At 43.4% G+C, this 19,808-nt stretch overlaps 1 protein-coding gene across 2 annotated transcripts in view; it reads left to right on the top strand.

Annotated features, from left to right (window-relative positions):
• NUP93 (nucleoporin 93) overlaps nucleotides 1-19,808 on the top strand; it is an 86,638-nt gene that overhangs the window by 14,897 nt on the left and 51,933 nt on the right. Inside the window, exon 1 of one of the 2 annotated variants that reach the window (XM_056862982.1) lies at nucleotides 19,380-19,420. The exons of the other annotated variant lie outside the window; for it this stretch is intronic. The gene's annotated coding sequence lies outside the window, so the exon portion shown is untranslated. Of the gene's footprint in view, nucleotides 1-19,379; nucleotides 19,421-19,808 lie in introns of those variants that run through there. 2 annotated transcript variants of the gene reach the window in all.

Below are 19,808 nucleotides of genomic sequence, written 5' to 3'. Positions count from 1 at the left end.
CCACCCCACCCAAAGCAGTTTATAAAAAAATTAAACAATAGTTTACATAACAAGGTACTAAAACAGTAAAGCAAAGAAGGCCGCAACGAAACAAAAACCAATCTCAGTATAATTTTAACTAGCCTCAGATGCTGTCTTGTACTTCTTTCTGATGTCTGTGACCTTGGAAGGACTGAAGGCTGAGTCATCCTAAATTCTCAATGAAACTTTCAGTTTTCCTTTGAGGCTTTGGTGCAGTTTCCGCCCTACCTCTTTCTAATCTTTTTTCTCCCTCCTGCAAGGTAGGGCAATAAGCTACTTTTTACCTGGTCTGTGGGTATCAGTGTCATGGTGGTTTGAGGGAGAGAAGAAAGGGTCAGCCACAAGTCATGCCAAAAGGACAACAGAAGGTTTGCAACAGTTAAAACAATGAGAGCCCTTTTTTGGCAGTACTCCCCTGAATTTCCACTTTTTCCATTGGAAAAATTGAAGAAGGCTGTGCAAAAAATTTCCCCTGAATTTTTCCGTTTTTCCCCTGGGCCTTCACGTCTCTACTGGTGCTCCTCGTTTGTTCTTCGTTTCTGTAGATGGCATGCTAGAAGTTGACTCCAGAGGGGCAGCCATGTTAGTTTGTTGTAGCAAAATAAAATGTATGTCCAGAGACTTACATTTACAGCATTTATTTCCACATGAGTCAGAACTGACTTCTTCTTTGCAGTTAATCAGAGAGGGAGGAGCTGGTGGGATTCGGTGGTGTTTTGGTTTCTTATGGCTCCATTGTTCTTCGACTCTATCCCTAGTTCTGTGCGAACATGGATTTAGTGATGTATCCCTGCCCTGGATACCCCAGGCTAGCCCAGTCCCAACAGATCTTGGAAGCTAAGCAGGGTCGCCCCTGGTTAGTACTTGGATGGGAGACCACCAAGCAAATTCCAGGGTTGCTATGCAGAGGCACACAATGACAAACCACCTCTGAATGTCTCTTACCTTGAACACCCCACCAGGGGTCGCCATAAGTCAGCTGTGACTTAAGGACATTTTTCCACCACCAAAATGAGTATTGCTTAGTGCTAGTCCTGGCCATCTCCTATTCAGATTTAGGCTAAACTGTGAATGTAAAACTAGCATAATTGGTGGCGTATAGTAATCAAGAGCACGAACTCTTAAGGGAACATAAGCTTCACACCTGGAAACAGCTCTGAACATAGCTACATCTCATAGATTCCTGTACCCGCAAGCTGTCTTCTGAAACAGCAAAGGCAGTGGAACCATTCACTTTAGTTAAAAGGGCTGTGGCTCAATTAAAGAAATCTGTGCTAGTGAATCTCAGCAGGCATCGTCTTAGGCATCCCCCCTTCTTTCTTGCACAGGAAGGAGTACTTCTTCTAAGAAGGCTTTTATCAGCATTTGGAATTAAAATCAGCTGCCTTTCTCCAGAATCTTTTAGGTTTTTTAAAAAAAATGATTTAATTTAGCTGATGGACTAAACATTGCAGCCAGTGTGGATTCTTATCATCTGTACAGCGCTTTAGAGTGTTCAAAGTGTTTCATGGAGGTTATCATCTTGTAAACCTTATAACAACCTGCTCAGGTAGGTCACTATTATCATTGTCCCCATATGGTTGATGGGGGCGGGGAGCTGAGAGAGAGTGGCTTGCTGAAGCTCCCATTTGCATTAAACCCCCTCCCTCCCCAATTTGAATTGGGAGCTTGCTTATTTATAGCTCATTTTCTTGGTCGGTATAGCATACCAGTTCCTGGTCTGCTTGTAAATAAAGCTGTGTCACTCCTTGGCTCATTTCCTGCCTAACCAGCCACGTATGATGTTATACTTTTAATGTTCTGAGAAAGCTGTTAATTCCCTCCAAGACAAGCCAGTGTTTTTTTTCCAGTAGTGTTGTGGCTAGACCAGAAGTTTACTGGAAACTTACCAGGAGGTTCCTCAAAGTGATGATCACTCGCAGCAGCTGGACTTCTCCTACAAGGCCACTTGTTCCACCATGCCAGTCCCCCTCAGATGATCATCGTGGACACAGTGACGTGTTCAAGAATAGTCTGTGAACGGGCAGTTGAGTCTGAACGTAGATCAAAATCTACTGCAGTACAGTATCCAGTAGTGTACCTGTGGGTAACTTGGAAGAAAAATAACGCAAGTAGTGATTCCTTCTGTGCTAGTAGTTTGTCATGCCCTACCATAAGTAAAATCTTTTTTTATTTGCAAAAAAAAATGCAATTCCCTGATTGCTCACTGATTTCCATCTTTTTCTTAATGTGCTGCGTAGGGAGTAACAGTAACACTTTGCTGTGTGAACGTGCCAGCTGCTGTATTTTTTTGATTCAGTTATATTGGACCTAAAAAATATCAGTATTCCTGAATACAAAATACTGCTATGATATTCAGATTTGGTTTGGAGGGGGGGGGGGTTCTGACTTTTTAGGTCCATTATTCCCAATGGGGAAACTCTCTTAAGTGGCTGGGGGGTTGTTTTTAAAGATACAGGCCCCAAAATTGCAGCAGAACTGCTGGTTCCTGTCCTATAAATAGCCCCCTAATTTCAAGTAGATTGGCCCAAGGAGTCCAATTCTATGGGCCCCTGAACAGGTTGCTCCTGCCATCCTCCCATTATTTCCTAAAGAAGGGAAAAACAAACAAACCTCCAAGCTGATTTAAAGGCAAAAGCCATGCCTGCAAGCAGCACACCACTGGCCAAATGCCTCCCATGGAAGAACCAACACAACAAGCCCGACAGAACCATTGCAGAACCCACTAATCCCAGTAGAACCACAAGCCAATGTCCCAAGCCGAACAGAGCCAAAATCAAACCAGAGAATCTCTGCAGCGGCAACTCAAGGTGTGTGTGTGTGTGGGGGGGGGGTTTTTGCAAGGCCAACAGAACCAACTGCAGTGTGCAGAATCCCAGAAGAACCCAGCGCCACTGTGTCAGTGCAAGCTCAACAGGACTGTCAAACCGGAGAATCACAGCAGAACAAATTCAAGGAAAGAACTTTGCAAAGTTAAAACAACAACAACTCTTGAAACTGACAAACAGATTTGAAACTGACAGAAGCAGTCTGGCAAGCCACAGAAATCCCCAGGAGACACAGAAACAAAGGAAAGGCGGAGGGGAGAGAGAGAGAAAGTCCCGGGAGCCTGCATACGCTGACTCCTGATCTTTCCAATTAATCCTCAATATATCTGGGATTTGTGGGGACCATTTTTTTGGGTATCCCAGAAAATCCCCTAATATATTTGGGATGCCAAATATCTATAAAATATCTATAAAAATACCGATATGGTATTTTCCAGGTAAATTTTCAGCTTGGTTTTACTCGAATGCACATCCCTTCTCACAATTTAATAACCTATCAATAAACCAGTCAACAACAAAAACTACGATGATGGTAAAAACACATTAACAACCAGCAGCAAGTCAACCCTGTGAACCAAGTTACACACAGAAGTTAAGCGTCAAATGCCTGGCAAAATAAAAAGGTCTTCACCTAGATACCCAAGATAGAACGTGGACCTTGTGGGGAAAGGTATTGCAGAAGCGTGTTGCCAGAATCAAGAGGCCCCTATTCTTGGGTGGAGTGGGGACAGATCTCTCTTTTTTTAAAAGAAAAAAACTAAGTCCAAATTTGGAAATAACGTAAAAATGTTGATGCAAAGCATTTCATGTATCAGAGAGGCAGTGCTTGAACTAATCACTTAATCAGCTATGGCTTCCCCCTCCCCAGTCTACCTGTTGAGATGCCTGATTAATTGTTCCAGTATCTGCTACCTGCAGAATTGAGAGATGCCAGGGATTGGACCTTCCGCATGAGGACAAATCAGGGGTTTTGCCACTGAGCTACAGTGCTCCCCACTTTACTATTTAAAGTTCTTTCTATTTTTACAACTGTTTTGTGGTGGCCACGGGCCCTAGGATTAAAATATGTGGTGTTGCAGTAAAGCACCATGCAGGCAAGGAATAAGAACTGTGAAAAAAAGTTGCATTTCAGTCCTGCCTTTAAATTTTGGTTGCTTTGTTTGAAGCTACAGTTAGTCCTTTATCAGAGAGCGGGTCTCAAAGGTTGCCTCACAACTTACCGTAATGCTGAAAGCATTGATTGTTGATTTATTTGTAGACATTAATAGCGAAGCATTTCCTTACTCGGTGCCTTGGATGCCCATTAAGGTTTTGGCATTGGGCCAGTATAGGTTTGCAGTCCTGCAGTTTATAATGCAAGTTGTCTATCCATCCAGGAGCACTAATGTGGGTTTAATTTTAAAAGGAGATGAAGCCTGCAGGTTCTTTTGTCTTTAATATTTATTATTCTGCCTATAGTAGGAGGGAAGATTATTTAATGTACATTACTGAGGTTGGCTTTTGAAAGAGGGTGGCAGGCAGAAGACATGAACATTATTTTATGATATGTGTATGGCCTCATAAAGCTCTTTTATCAGTCTAAGCCTCGTCTTGCTCCTTCAGCATTTCCAAGCAGAACCTGTGTTCTTTGCTGAAACCTTTGCCATTTTACCACGTCACTTATTTTTCTGATTGGTAAATGGTCTTGAATTATTTTGATGAATGTGACAATTAAAGACTTATATGCCAACTCCAGTTATTTGTAAAAAGCCTTTATTTTTTGCTGTCCCTTCCCTTTTGAAGATTTATGTTGCACTAAAAAAAAAGGTAAACATCTCTCTCTCTCCCCCTGCCTCACGCTGTATCCTGTTTGGGATTTGAACTCCTGTGAATTTGATCAGGCCATCTGTCAAAAAATAGCCCTCTCCCCCCACGGTATATGAAATCTAAAAATATGTTACAAAATCTTCTTACATCACAATTGAGAACCTAAATAAAGACCTGGGTATGCTTTTCTTATGATGTTGGTATCATGGAAGTGACATTTTTTAATATCCCCATCTGGGAGTGTGCTTTACCCAATGATTCCTGACTTAAGGGTTCCAAGAAGTGGACATTAATGGCACGTAACTCTCCCCAAATATCTGAGCGTCTCCAGACAAAGGGTTGAAATAAGAGGTGGACTACAAACTTGGTCAGACTGCTAATTGGAATTACATGTGTGTGTATGTGTGTTAAGTGCTGTCAAGTTGCTTCCAACTCATGGCAACCCTATGAATCAGTGTCCTCCAAAATGTCCTATCATTAATGGCCTTGCTCAGGAATTGCAAACTGAGGGCCATGACTTCCTTTAAAAAGTCAATCCATCTCAGCTCTTCCTCTTTTCCTGCTGCCTTTGACTTTTTCTAGCATTATGGTCTTTTCCAGTGACTCTTGTCTTCTCATAATGTGCCTAAAGTATGATAGCATCAGCTTTAGTTATTTTAGCTTCTAGGGAGAGTTCAGGCTTGATTTGATCTAGAACAGGGGTCTCAAAACTGGGCCCCAGAGCCGCATGCGGCTCTTTGGCCTGTTGAGTGCGGCTCTCCGAACTTGGTTTGGAGCCCCTGCTCTTGCGCCCGCTTGCGCTGGCACGCCTGAGAGAGCGGGTGAGTGGGTGCGCTGTCTCCCCCCCTGCCGTGGAGAATGGCCGGGTCCCCCTTTCCCTTGCCCTCAATGGTTGGCAGGCTAAAGCCTCCCCTCCCCTCTAGTCGTGCGATTGCTGGGCGGGCGGATCGGCGGTTCCTGCCCCTCCCGCCTATCAGCTGTTGGGCGGGGCGGGCTTCCTTTGGTAGACCTGGCCTTCGGCTGAGTCCCATTGGGAGGCCATGTCTACCCACTGGCTTTCTTGGCAGTAGACCTGGACTCCGAGGAGGGGAAAATCCCCCTTCAGAGGCCAGGTCTACCAATTGGCTTCTATGGGCCTCCGGAGGCCAGGTCTACTGCCAAGAAAGCCAATGGGTAGACCTGGCCTCCCAATGGGACTCAGCTGGAGGCCAGGTCCACCAATAGGCTTTTATGGCGGTAGACCAGGCCTCCAGACGAGGACTCCGGACGGGGAGGGGGAAATGGCAGGGACTTACAATTTAATTTTTATCAATAAATAAGATCACTATTAAGTATGATATCAAGTTTTATTCAGTGTACCTATAGTTTAATTAAGACTTAAAACTTTAATTAACGTTTATTAAGTAAATAAACAGTGTACCTACCTATATAGTTTAAGTTTAAGAAATTTGGCTCTCAAAAGAAATCTCAATTGTTGTACTGTTGATATTTGGCTCTTTTGACTAATCAGTTTGCCGACCCCTGATCTAGAACCACTTATTTGTCTTTTTAGTGGTCCATGGTGTCCATAAAACTCTCATCCAACGTTATCTTTGACTCTACATACAAGTTGCTGGAATGCTGCATTTAGACTTTTTATTCTGTTTCTGTCACCTTTTATTTTTGCTTCTCCTCTCTTTACCAATTTTAAGGGTTTCCTCAGTCTTCCATACAGGTTTTTCATTTCTTTTGGCTACAAGAATAGTCTTTGCATTGGAATTACATAGAGTACATTTTAATCCAGTACTCTTCTGGGGTTGGGGATCGCAAATTCGATTGCGGAATCCAGTCTTGTTGCATTTCATGAACATCACTACCAAAAATCTCCTCATACCTGAGAGGAAAACCTATCACATCAGCTCATTGAGCTGATCAATAAGATTATTTGGTTTTATTTATATTCCAATTTCTTATCCAGTAGGAGAGGTGGAGGCTTTAAAGGCAAGAACAGCATGGCCAGATGCCTGTCAATTTAGGCAAATGTTCTAAATTCTAATACAGGTTGAGTATCCCTTATCCAAAAATCCAAAATGCTCTAAAATCCAAAAGTTTTTACCCAACATGACGCCACACCTCAAAACGCAGGCATTACTTAAAGCTCCTGGCCCTCAGCAGTGCGTCAAGCCTCCTGCATCTGCCAATACCCTACCCACCTCAGCAGCAGCTGCATAAATTTGGTATCATAAAGGTGATTGTAAGCCAGTTTGATTCTTCCTTAAGTGGTAGAGCAAGTAGGCATATAAAAACAAACCAAAAAAATCCAAAATCCGAAACACTTCTGGTCCCAAGCATTTTGGATAAGGGATACTCGGCCTGTAGAATAGTTGCTATTTACCAAGTTACATGCTTACAATGATTTTTAAAAATAGACAAAAGAATTTCACATTCAGAATTATTTGGGAAGGCCAAGAAGTTGCTGTTTGCCTCAGTCCTGGCTTTCTCATGCTTTTCATTTTGGGGTTCTTGTTATGAAACACTGATAACTACTAGCAGTTACCAGGACAGTGTGTGGGGGGGAGTATTTATATAGTAATACCAAATACATCTTTAGTGTATTGTGTCAGTTAAAGGACATGCGTGGATCACTACTTTCCTCTATAAAATACATGGGATCAACGAGTGACAATTATTACCCATGTGGACCCTTGGCATCTAATGGAGTGTTCATGCATTTTTCTACTTGGGCATTGTCACCCAAGTATCAGCCATCGTGTAAGAAGTTGCCCTTCAATGCAAGTATCAATCAATCTTTATTAAAAAACAGTCATAGACCAGCACAGCTCTTCACAATTTACCATTGAAACCCTTAGTATCACACTCTACCCACAGGTTTATACAAATAGTAAAAAAGTTATTTGCACAATTTGCATTAAAATTATTGGCATAGCGATGTTCTCAGCAGTGTCTGATGGATTCTATAGGCCCCTGCACAAAACTTTGCCGTTCTTACTGTAACCTGTGGATTTTCATCTATAAGCAACATCTTAGTATACTCCGGACCTGAATGGCTGGGATGCCGACTAAGCCAGGGGAGATAAACCTAGAACGAACCTCTTGGTCCGTTGTTTCAATTTCCTTTAAAGCACAGGGACAAGTTAAGAGCCCCATGGCGCAGAGTGGTAAGCTGCAGTACTGCAGTCCAAACTCTGCTCACAACCTGAGTTCGATCCTGACAGAAGTTGGTTTCAGGTAGCCGGCTCGAGGTTGACTCAGCCTTCCATCCTTCCGAGGTTGGTAAAATGAGTACCTAGCTTGCTGGGGGTAAAGGAAAGTGACTGGGGAAGGCACTGGCAAACCACCCCGCAAACAAAATCTGCCTAGAAAACTTTGGGATGTGACGTCACCCCATGAGTCAGGAATGATCCGGTGCTTGCACAGGGGACCTTTACCTTTACAGGGACATACCCTATCCTCCAAGGGAACGTTCAATGCAAGTATGGGATGAAAAAATTGAAGTAAGGTGGGTCATGTAAGGGGGGGGATTGCAAAACGCAGAAGGAAAATTCCCAGTGATTACTTCTTCTTCAACCCTTTACAAATACAGATTTGAAGGGGCTCAATGATATCGTATTGCCGTTTCAAGCCCAAGTTTCAAATCCCAGTTAATAGCATACACTGGTTGGCTTTAACAAGAGTTGATGTTGATGTTGCTATGACTTTTAATCATAGCTGAAGCTGGGGTAATTATTCCAGTCTGGAGTAACTGAGCATAGGATTGCACTGTAAATAACCAACATTTGCTCAAAAGGTGTGTGGCTTTCTCTCAGTTGGACCTAGAACACATTTTGATTCTTAATTTGTTCACATTCCATTTTGAGAGGATGCTATCTGGTGAAATGAATGCTGAAAACATATTAAAGGCGTTTTCTGAAGTTCAAGAAGTTCGTCTTTCAGTTTCTTATCTGTTAGCATGGGGGCTCTAAAGATGAGAGCAACATTACCCGCTGCCATGCTACTCACCAAACTAAGAAAATATTCTGAATTCTAATAGAATATTTGCTATTTAGCAAATTGCATGCTTAATTTTTTAAGACAGTTTTTTTTTAAAAGCAGGCTCACGTGAAGTGTTTAAAGAATGAACACTTCTCACGATACTATTTGTATAGCATATATTTTAAATACTAAATATTTTAAGAAGGCTGATTGATCCAGCTTTTTAAATGATTAGAATCAATATTCTGTTCTCTGTCTTGGATTAAACATGCAAATGCTTTATGTTTGTTTGTTTTTAAATCTGCACCCCTTCATTGGCTTGGTTTGGGGAGAAACCATGATAATCAGCAACACTATCCTATAGCTCAATGTGGGTGGGGCCCAGGGGCAAAAATGACTGCGGCCATGTCTGGCTGGTACAACTGTCCACTTTTAAACCCCGCCTGTGCCATTGGATGAATACATGCAGCAAGATAGTGTGGGTAGAGTAGCGCACAGCAACGTTTTGGAGAGTCACCAAGATTTCCTCTACTCGAGAGCAGCAAGTGTATATTTCTTATATTGGCTGTTCTGTAACACTTCCTTTTGTACTCAGTATTCACCGAGTCGTGTGTAAACAAATTGTTCGGGTATTAAGCAGACTGCTTTAATAAGGCCTGTAAATTTGAAGCACTATTGATTTTACTGTAGCGTGCTATGCACCAACATATTTCAGCTCAGCTCGGTTTTTAGAGACGCAAGAAAAGAAAAAAAAAGAGGGCATTGCCATATAGCATTTTAATTTATACAGTGACAAGGGCTATTTATAGGCTTAAATAATTACAATGCCAATTTGGGTCACCCTGCTCTACTTCTTTAGATACTTGCTGTTGCGAGAGATAATAAACTATCTGCAGGAGGGTGAATTAATAGGTGTCTCAATAGACCTGAAAGGGCAAGGATTTGATTGCATTTCTCAAACCTTTTTTTTCTAATTAAAAAGATTTTCTGTTACACAGGTAGGCATTCTGTCCCAACTCTTGAGCATGAAAACCCCCATATTGAATTGGGGCAGGCCATATTTAGTGTGAATCGTACAATCTAGCTTTGATTTAAGTAGTTAGTTTCACCTTTTCATCAGATACGCAGTGGTTAGGGTGAAAAAGCAAGCAACCAACCTTGAGTCAGGCACCTTTAGGACCAGACTTGGGTCATGGAAGCATTTACCCATTTTTAGACTTGGAATCCCAAGGTCAATGGCTAGATATAGAAGTGTAGCAAACAAAAGCCAGGCTCCCCATTATTTATGGGAGGGCTAGCCAATCCAGATGTCTCCTACTTCTTGACTTATGTTGTGAATCCCTATTCCATTCTGTGCCTGAAGAAGAATCTGAAGCACATCCCCAAGTTGCATGCTTGCCTAGATCCAGAGTCCCTGATACATGGGTGCAGGTGCCTAAAATATATGCTCACTGGGTCCATCTGGAGAGGTGCACGTAGATTTTATTTACCAGTTTTAAAAAAAATAAAGGTTCCCCGTGCAAGCACTGGGTCATTCCTGACCCATGGGGTGACGTCACATCCCACATTTACTAGGCAGACTTTGTTTACGGACGGGGGGGTTGCCAGTGCCTTCCCCAGTCATCTTCCCTTTACCCCCAGCAAGCTGGGTACTCATTTTACCAACCTCAGAAGGATGGAAGGCTGAATCAACCTTGAGCCGGCTACCTGAAACCAACTTCCGTCAGGATTGAACTCAGGTAGTGAGCAGAGCTTGGACTGCAGTACTGCAGCTTACCACTCTGCGCCACAGGGCTCCATTTACCAGTTGGCCCTTTGAAATAGCGTTCTGGTTGCTTCCTCAGGGGTTTAAAGGGGTAAGTCACACCTAAGGGACTTATAAACTCTCCCCAGTTAACACTGCATGTGTGTTGTGTTCATATATTTGTACTGTTGTAAGAGACGTTGCCTTGACTTGTGTGAGTAGTGAAATAGATTTCATTTAATGCCTATTGTTCCTCCGGCTTCATAGTACGAATGGGGCCTGATGTAGCAGTAGTAACTGACCAGGAAACCGAAGGAGGGTAATTCAGTGAAATCCCCCCATGTATACCTCCCCATATGTTGAAATCTACTGATTAGGGTTGCCAACCTCCAGGTGCTAACTGGATATCTCCTGCTATTACAACTGATCTCCAGCCAATAGAGATCAGTTCCCCTGGAGAAAATAGCCGGTTTGGCAATTGGACTCGATGACATTGAAGTCCCTCCCCTCCCCAAACCCCATCCTCCTCAGGCTCTGCCCCAAAAACCTCCCGCTGGTGGCAAAGAGGGACCTGGCAACCCTACTACTGATGGAGGTTTTTGTGTTTGCAAATGTTACCTCCCTGGAAATAAACGATTACCTCAAATTGTGGCTGAGGGGCAGACCCAGAGAAAAAAGTGGCATACTTGAGAGCGCCTTATGAATTTGTGACCGAGAAAAGAGTTGGACTCTTCAGCTCACACTATTCATGGCTATACATAATTCATGGGGTTAACTGCCATAATATCTGGTGATGTCTGTTAACTTAGACGGCTTTAAAAGAAGCCTAGACAATTTCACGAAGGACATTTCATCAATGGCTGTTAGCCATAATATCTAAATAGACCATTCATGTTGAGAGGAAGTGTTCTTGAATAGCAGTTGCTGGGGGGGGGGGCACACAACAAGAGAAGGTTATTGAGTTGGAGTCTTGCTTATATCTTTTCCAACAGCATCTAGCTGTAGTAGATGGACCTCTGGGCTAATTCAGCAGGGCTGCTGTTATGTAAGCTATTTACTTATTTATTTAAAATATTTAAATGCTGCCTTTTCAATCAGGGTCCCCAACTCCAGTTCTTGTTCTGAGCCTCTGCACTATACCAGTGCTCAGTCTACCAGCCATGCAAGTCCAAAGCTAAGGTGATGGAACTGTGAATTCTCATGAACAGGCCAAGCATTCTGGCATATTTCGCATGGAAGAGAATTTCACAAGCAAGGAATCGTCATGGAAAAATGTCCCTCCCCCATTTTTAATAGCCTACAATTTGTACATTGTTTAACCTGTGATGGAAAAGTTGTGGATATTGACAGGTTCACACAAAAGTTTTTTTAGGTGGGAGTCCCACAAGGTGTGGTGGTCTGCCTAAATATCCACATTATATGGTCTTACGGAAGATGCATGTGCATATGTGTGTGTTAAGTGCCGTCAAGTCGCTTCCGACTCATGGAGACCCTATGAACCAATGTCCTCCAAAACGTCCTATCTTTAACAGCCTTGTTCAGGTCTTGCAAATTGAAGGCTGTGGCTTCCTTTATAGAGTTAAGCATGTGCATATAGTCACATACAAGAAAAGGACATAGCCATTTATGATGTTATTGTATCTTGCAAATTTATTAAATAAACATGTTTTTACAAGAGCATTCAATCACTTGTTTGTCAAAGAGAAGCTCCTTGTGGTGGCCCTTTCCTGAAACCATTTCAGCAGTGAACTTGGGGGCACCCAATCAAGGTGATGGGCAGTAAAAAACAGGATGGACAAAAGGAAGTATTTTTTACTCAATGAGTGATTAAAATGTGGAGTTTACTGCCAGAGAATGTAGTGCTGGTCACAATCATTGACAGCTTTAAAGGGAATTGGACAAATTCGTGGAGGAGAGGTGCACCGGTGGGTACTAGCCAAGGAGACTAAAGAGAGCCTCCAGAGGCAGAAAACCTCTGAATAACAGTGCTAGGTTGCAAAAATGGGAGAAGTCTTGGCCTTAATGCCCTGTTGTTGGCCTTCCATAGTAACTGGTTGTCCACTCTGTGAGGCAGGATGCTGGACTAGATGGACCTCTGGTCTGATCCAGCAGGCTTTTCTTATGTTCTTATGAATCTTCCCCAAGTGAAGAAGGGCAAGGGATGGCAGGATTTAATTGCCTTCTGCACAGCCCTTGTAATTACTGATAGCTGGAAGCCTTATTTCTGTTCAAGTCATTGCATTGTTGGACCACATTGGAGAGATTCTTCTCAGTCCCCTCCAGTAGTGGCTTAAGAACATTACCAAGTTGCTGCTATGAGGCAGAAGAATGGCACTTAGATCCTCATTATGTTGCCAGCTGCTTTTACTTTACCTTGCAAGTAATTTATGGTCAGTACTTAGGCAATTCTTTCTAATCCCACTTGTGAGTTCATCTCTCAGCTTCTCTGTGTCGATCAGCGTGAGGTTTTTGACTGCCGAATTAGTCTTGGTAAAGCTGAATTTTAGACATTTCAACAGCATGAGAAAAGGTATTGGAAAAAGTAAGACTTATTAGACTGGTGTCATCTGCATTTTGTGCAGTCTTGTTCTGCTTACAGGGTGTGGGCTGTAATTTCATTTTCTCCCTTTCATGGGAACAGACCTCCTTAAGGTACGTCTAAAATGGTGAGCAGGAGGGAAGGTGACATGATATAGCCCGATCTTGGAAGCTAAGCAGGGTTGGTACTTGGATGGCAAACCACCAAGGATGACTCTGCAGTAGCAAATCACCTCTGCTTTTCACTTGTCTTGAAAGTCCCTTGCTGGGGTCACTGTAAATTGATTGTGACTTGACAGCACATACGTGTGTAAAATGGGGAATAGTTAAAGCAAGTAGTTGGAATTACCTTTTTAGGAGATTGAAACTGGGAAAGCAGCTGATTGAATCCAAGATATTTCGCTGTCTGCATTGAAGAGAAAACAGAACTTTGGAGATTTTGGGAATTGATTTTTGGGTTTGCCTTTCACCCCATGTCTGCTTTAGCAGTGATTATAATGACAGAGTTTGCTGTGTTCTGATCGGGGGCATTTGCCGATATTAGGCTATAACTACATTGTCTCTGCTAGTGTTTGCATACATTGGTGATGATGAGCCTGTTAGGGCTTCACTCAACTTGGGATTCATAGAATCATAGAGTTGGAAGGGTCCTGCAGGAAATTCACAACTACCTCCCCCCTACATCCCCAGTGACCCCTACCCCATGCCCAGAAGATGGCCAAGATGCCCTCCCTCTCATCATCTGCTTAAGGTAATAGAATCAGCATTGCTGACAGATGGCCATCTAACCTCTTCTTAAAAACCTCCAGGGAAGGAGAGCTCACCACCTCCTGAGGAAGCCTGTTCCACTGAGGAACCGCTCTAACTGTTAGAATGTTTTTCCTAATGTCTAGACGGAAACTCTTTTGATTTAGTTTCAGCCTGTTGGTTCTGGTCTGACCTTCTGGGGCAACAGAAAACAACTCAGCACCCTCTATGTGACAGCCCTTCAAGTACTTGAAGATGTTTATCATATTCTGTTCTTAAATTAGCTGCTTATAACAAAAAAGGTTGTTAACTGAGAAGGTGTGAGTGTGAGAGAACAAGCTTGTTGGTTCATCCTAGCAGCATGCAAAAGCCTCTCTAGTATATTTTAGTAGTCTTACTGAGAGCCATTTTAATGTAGCTTTTCATCTGATTTCTATAGGGGAGCACCATAAGCCCATAGTGAAACTGCACTTTGTACAAGAGAGATTCCAATTTGACTTAATCTGTCCTTGCAGTTGTCTGGGAAAAAATGTTTCACTGGGTTAACATCTGATTTTTTTAAAAAAAGCCACCAAAGGTGTGACTGCATAATTTGCAGTGTGCATTGCGGAAGGATTTAATGAGTGGTGCAAAATGTTAGGCTTTCAGCCTGATCCCCCCCCCCCCCCGTAGCTGTTGCAGCATCAGCGGAGGCTGTTAATGCCACAACACTTCCTGCAGCATCCAGCACAAGAGGAGGCTGGGCAGACCTGGAGAGAGATCCACCTTTCTAAAAGCAAGAGAAAATGTCCTTTATTTTGCTCCAAGCAAGTGTTGAGAGATGGGAGATTCTGGGGCACAAAGAATTCCTCTGCCATTGAAAAAAGAAGCTGGGGGGCGTGGAGGGGCTCACCTCCTAGCATTAGAGCAAAGCTGTAGGGCTCCATGCAGTCGGGAAAGGGAACCTGGTGGCCAGTTCTGAGCACTGCACAACAGCACACAGGATCTAGATGGTTCTCCTTTCAAAATAAGCATAGTTAATTTCAAGCAGTCACGGAATTCTTTACGCCAGACGTTTAGTTTGGGGCTGGTTTTTAAAAGCAATTCTTATTTGCTTTCTCTGTGTCAAGGTTTTAAATATTCACAGTTCCTGTTAATTTTGGGGGGAACCTAGTAGACCAAACCTATAACAATAATGCCTTTTGGATAAAGGAACTTGTTACTCTCTGTTTGATTATACCTCAATTATCACTTGATGGTGAGAGTGCAATTAATACCCTCGGTTGTTTGTTTAAAATACCAAGGAATACCAGGGTTGCTGTGCAGAGGAAGGCGCTGGCAAACCACCTCTGTTAGTCTCTTGCCATGAAAACCCCAAAAAGGGGTTACCATAAGCCGGCTGCGACTTGAAGGCACTTTACACACGCACACAGTGAAAAACCGGTCCCTGCAATCGCCTCGTGCATGTATGAAAAGGCAGGCATTCTGTCCGACTGCTGAACTGTGAGCAAGTTCATCCATTCAGCTTGGCAAATGACACCCTTAATTGGCGAGTGGGGTTTTCATGGCAGATTCACGGCAGCACAGCCCAGGCCGGTGCCAATCTTTGCAGCTACTTAAAGAAGGAAATCCCACACACACACACACTGCCACCACACCGCTGTGGGGAAGGGTGTCGCTGTGTCGCTCTAGGGTCTGCCCCCCCCACTGCAGTCCATTGCACCACAAACTTTGCAAATGCGTCGATTTGCAGGGCTGTCACCTGCTTTAGACTTGATCATTGTCTCTTGTAAACTTCTGTCAAATCTGAAGGGAGAGTGCTCCGTTCCGTTTATGCAGCAGAGACCAATCTGTGCCAAAGGCTGGCTCTAGCGATTGATACCATTCATCGATGTTGGTGTTAACCAAAAAAGGGGGAAAGTCCTTATTCTGCTTGTTCCTCCTTTAGGGCTGGAACAGCCTTTCAAATAGGACCACAAGCATTTATCATTCACAGTGAAAACATCTTTTTTAACCTCCGCCTAGCCACTCAAGGAAGGTATTTTAAAGTAGAAATTCCTCTTCCCTTTCCTCGTTCACCTGAAAGAGACTCCGGACAGATTTTTTCCCCCTTCTGAAATGGCAGTTAGTTGGATTTCCCTTTTAAAGAACATCTGTGCAACAGAGACCTAGGTGACACCCCTGAGACTGCTGTTACAAGCCTTCATCTACTGAGTGTGGCTTCTGTTTGATCTGAAACAAGAAGGGTTTGGCTCCTTGTGGTGTTAAAGGAATCTCTCCCCTAGGATTTCCCCCCCCCCCCTATTGCAGTAAAGTGAGCTGATGTTCAGGTTGTGCTAATTTCAAAGGAAGACCACTCTGAAGCCCTGAGAGCTGATCTCAGACTAGCAGTACTTCCCTTTGCCTTTGAGACTGATGTGCCAGAGCAACAAATCTCTGCAACCTCACTGAAATTGGGATCACGTATTTTAACATTTTATACTGTGCTTTGGCAATGTTTGCTTCACTCACAAAAGTTTACCCTCAGTTGAAATTCACTTCAAGTATCTTCTACAACAGGGGTAGGGAATGTCAGGCCCGGGGGCTGTTTAAGGCCCGCGAAATAATTTGGTCTGGCCCTTCTTGGGTCCTGGCAGATCTCTAGCTCAGAAGGATCTAAGACTGGCGATCCGCCCCCCTCCCGCGAACAGGAATAGCCTCTATTCAAGGCAGATGTGAGTTTGTTTTGCTGAGAAAAGGAACCTTTTTTCCCCCTTGCAGAAGAGTCATTAGCTATGGAGCTACTAGAACCGCCCAAGAAACTGTGTTAACCCTTTCCCACCCGGGCCGTGGAGAAACGTATTCCCTCTGGGGGCAGAAGTGGCGACAATGGAGGGGTTAAAGGGGGCAGGGCCTCAATGCGCGCGGGGAGGGGGGGAGTTCTTAGCCAGTGTGTCCTCATTTCATTCCTGCAGGCAGAAGCAGCAGGTGCCGGCTGTAGAATCCATCCCTGACCATGCGGAACAGGAGCAACTCTGGCATGTGGCTGGATGACTACGCCCGGCTGGTGCAACAGACCATCCTGTGCCACCCGGTGGGCGAGTGCGCCACTGGTTGGATGACTGCCTGCTTGCCCACACGAGGGGGGGCATCTGGGGCAGCTGCCTGCTTGGGGCTTAGTTGGTTAATTTTTAAGTTGATAATTTTGTATGGCCCGCGAATGATGTTATATATATCCAAATGGCCCTTGGTGGAAAAAAGGTTCCCCACCCCTGTTCTACAATATGGAATTCGCCTGCAGTGTTAAATTGAGATATACTTTTCTTTTTTAGAATCAGCCTACAGAACAGTCCTGTCACTTATTCTTTTGTGTTCCTTACAAATATTGCATGAAAACAAATTGTCCAGGGCACGTACCGTGCAGAGTTTTTTCTCCCCCATCAAGGTTATCATCATCTGCCGTACTCAATAGATGTAAAAACTATAATTGAAAGAGGAACAAGTGGCCCTTGTATAAATGATGATTTTTATGTTGTTTGCTGGTTGTGGGGTATGACGGCTGTGTGTCAGACAGAATATGAGCCCTGGGTTATCTGCTCACCATATTTTATTAAATTGTGCCGACCTTCAGGGCATCAAAGTATAAAACCCATTCATATTATCTGTATTATTATATTGAAAGTAACTAATTAACCCAAATCTCTCAGCTATCATCAGTCATGTGGGGTGGAAAATTTCCATATGGGGATTGATAGCAGATAGCATGTTACACTGCTGATCAACAGTCAGTGCTAACTTTCTGTAATTCATTGGGCACAGTGAAAGTGCTGCTTTGGACTCATTAAGCCCACAAAGGCCTTGGGTCCTATAGACTGCTTCCTAATGGCATCCAATGTGGTGATCTCTTTCAGCAGGGGAAAACTCATACACAAGTCCCTGAGGAGCTGTTTCCTTCTGCAGTGAATACGGAAAGGTCACTGTATCAGCACATCCTTAAAAATGTATATATTTGTTTTTACAATATTTAGGGTATTGTGTTCTCAAGCAATATTTGTTTGGCCTGAGGCCATGTAGGTAGGGGTGTGGTTATACATCCAGTAAATGAAAATCAAAACTCGTTGATCGGGAAAGCCGGTTTGCGACGGATCAGCACTACTGTTGTTTTTTAATGTGTGTGTGTGTGTGTGTGTGTTTTTTTTTTAAAGAAAAGCGTTTTAGTCCTGTTTATGTAGTCTGATTGTTAAAGGGGCAAGGGAATCTGAATCTCCATCGTGCTTTGAAAAGTGGGCGTGGATCCATTTTCTGTGTTTTCTGTAAAATGCTTCTTTGTAGCCCCTTCGGACTGAAGAGTTGCTGTTCCATCTGTTTACTTCGGCGCTCCTTATTTTTTCTTTGATGTTCGAGGGTGAGGAGAAACAGGGTGGTGGCAGGGAACACCCACTTCTCGATCCTTCTCAGGTTTTCTGCGCTGTAATGATGGCACCGTTGCCTGATTTCCGGAAAAGACTGGCCTGAGTTGAATCATTGGGTGACTGGCTATCTTAGCACACTTTCATCTCTGCTCTCCCCCCCCCCCAACCTTTTTAAATTATGTAGCTGCTGCGGGGATGAATTCCTGTTAGTGATGACTGGCATATGTTGGTTTATTATATTGTACACATCATTTTAGCTGGCAGCTTTCAGAACTTTTTTCCAGCACGGGATATATGTATGTATTTGCCCATCATTCATAAGAGCTCATCTGATTATATTTGTGTACACCTATAAATTTCAAGCAGCTGTTAAGTTTAAATATATGGTGTATAACAATAATAATTTTTTAAAAAACATATGCCGTTGTGTCAGGTTGAGTATGGATTTTGCTGTGGTTGTGCTTGAAACGCAGGGGTGTGGCTGTGTGTGTGTTGTTCCCCCGATGGTGAATTCAACCTGAATCGAATAGTCAAATGTTCACAAAATGTTCAAACCTTAGTACAAAAATACAAGTCACTGACTTAAATGAACAAAGATGCCGGGTAACCTCAGTCCTCGCTGCATAAACCCTAATTTAAACTTAAGTTTGGGGTTTTTCCAGGGTCTTCCGTGAGTCTACAAATGGCAGAGTCGGTTCTGATATATAACAGTCCGGTTTAAACCCCCCCCATCCACCCCAGTCTTAAGCAATGTGCACATTCATGCCTCTCAGTCAATAGGACAGCTTCACAAACTGGTATTCCAGTCTGTGGCCGTAGCCCTGCATCTCCAGTGCAGCAAATTCATTTTCCACATTAACCAAACATGACAGCCGAAATGGTTATTAACCATGCAAGATGTCGGAAGTCATCAAAAATTCACATCAGAGTAATTGCAGAGGCTGGGGGGGTGGGGGAGAGGGTTGACAGTGTTGTGTGTGTGTGTGTGTGTGTGTGTGTAAGAAGTAGAATCTTTTCTCTTTGCTCGCATCTCCTTTCTTCCTTTCCTTCCCCCTCGCTCCCCGCCCTCATATCTTAGATGGTACATTCCGTTAACAATAAAATATCCTTCTGTAACCTATAAACACTCCCTTCAGTAACTGGTTTCACACCAGTGATGTCCTTGGCGTGGAACAGCCCTGAACAGAATGCCATTGATGCTTTGCTGGCATTCATGCTCAGCTGTGGAGACAGCGGCTTTCTCATTGTCTTGCCAGACTCTTCTCTGTTCCGCCTGCAATTTTTTTTTTCCTTGAGAGGAAATACTGTGAGCGCTAATGCAGAAGAGCACGGCTACATGCGAGCCCAAATCCTAGGCATTTGCAAAGTGTCGCAGCTGCAGCTAACCCTAAAAGGTTTGTTACTTTTCTGGTGTGTGATCCACAGGTTATTATTTTTTGAATTGATATGTAGATGTATAAAATATATATATGCCTATTGGTCTTAAGTAGTTTAGCTGGGTTTTTTTTGGGGGGGGGGGGGTTGCCATAGATATGTAAGACACTGATGTGCAAGTTTGTAGAAGGAAATGGGAAATTAATTCAGAATAGCTGGTATTTCTTTTTTTTCTTTTTTTCTTTTGCTAATCCCCCCCCCTTCTAAGCAGACAAAGGGTGGGGCACCTGGAGTCTGCTTTAAAGGATCTCTGCCTACTTGCCTTTTAAAAGAATCCTTTTGGCTGCTGCTTTTCTTAGAATTTAAGCAAAAGCCAGGCAGGTCAGTGTTCTGAGCTATAGTCTGCTG

Source organism: Euleptes europaea, chromosome 17 (genome assembly GCF_029931775.1).
Source record: "Euleptes europaea isolate rEulEur1 chromosome 17, rEulEur1.hap1, whole genome shotgun sequence".
Lineage (NCBI taxonomy): Eukaryota > Metazoa > Chordata > Lepidosauria > Squamata > Sphaerodactylidae > Euleptes > Euleptes europaea.
This window is presented reverse-complemented; position numbering and strand designations above follow the sequence as displayed.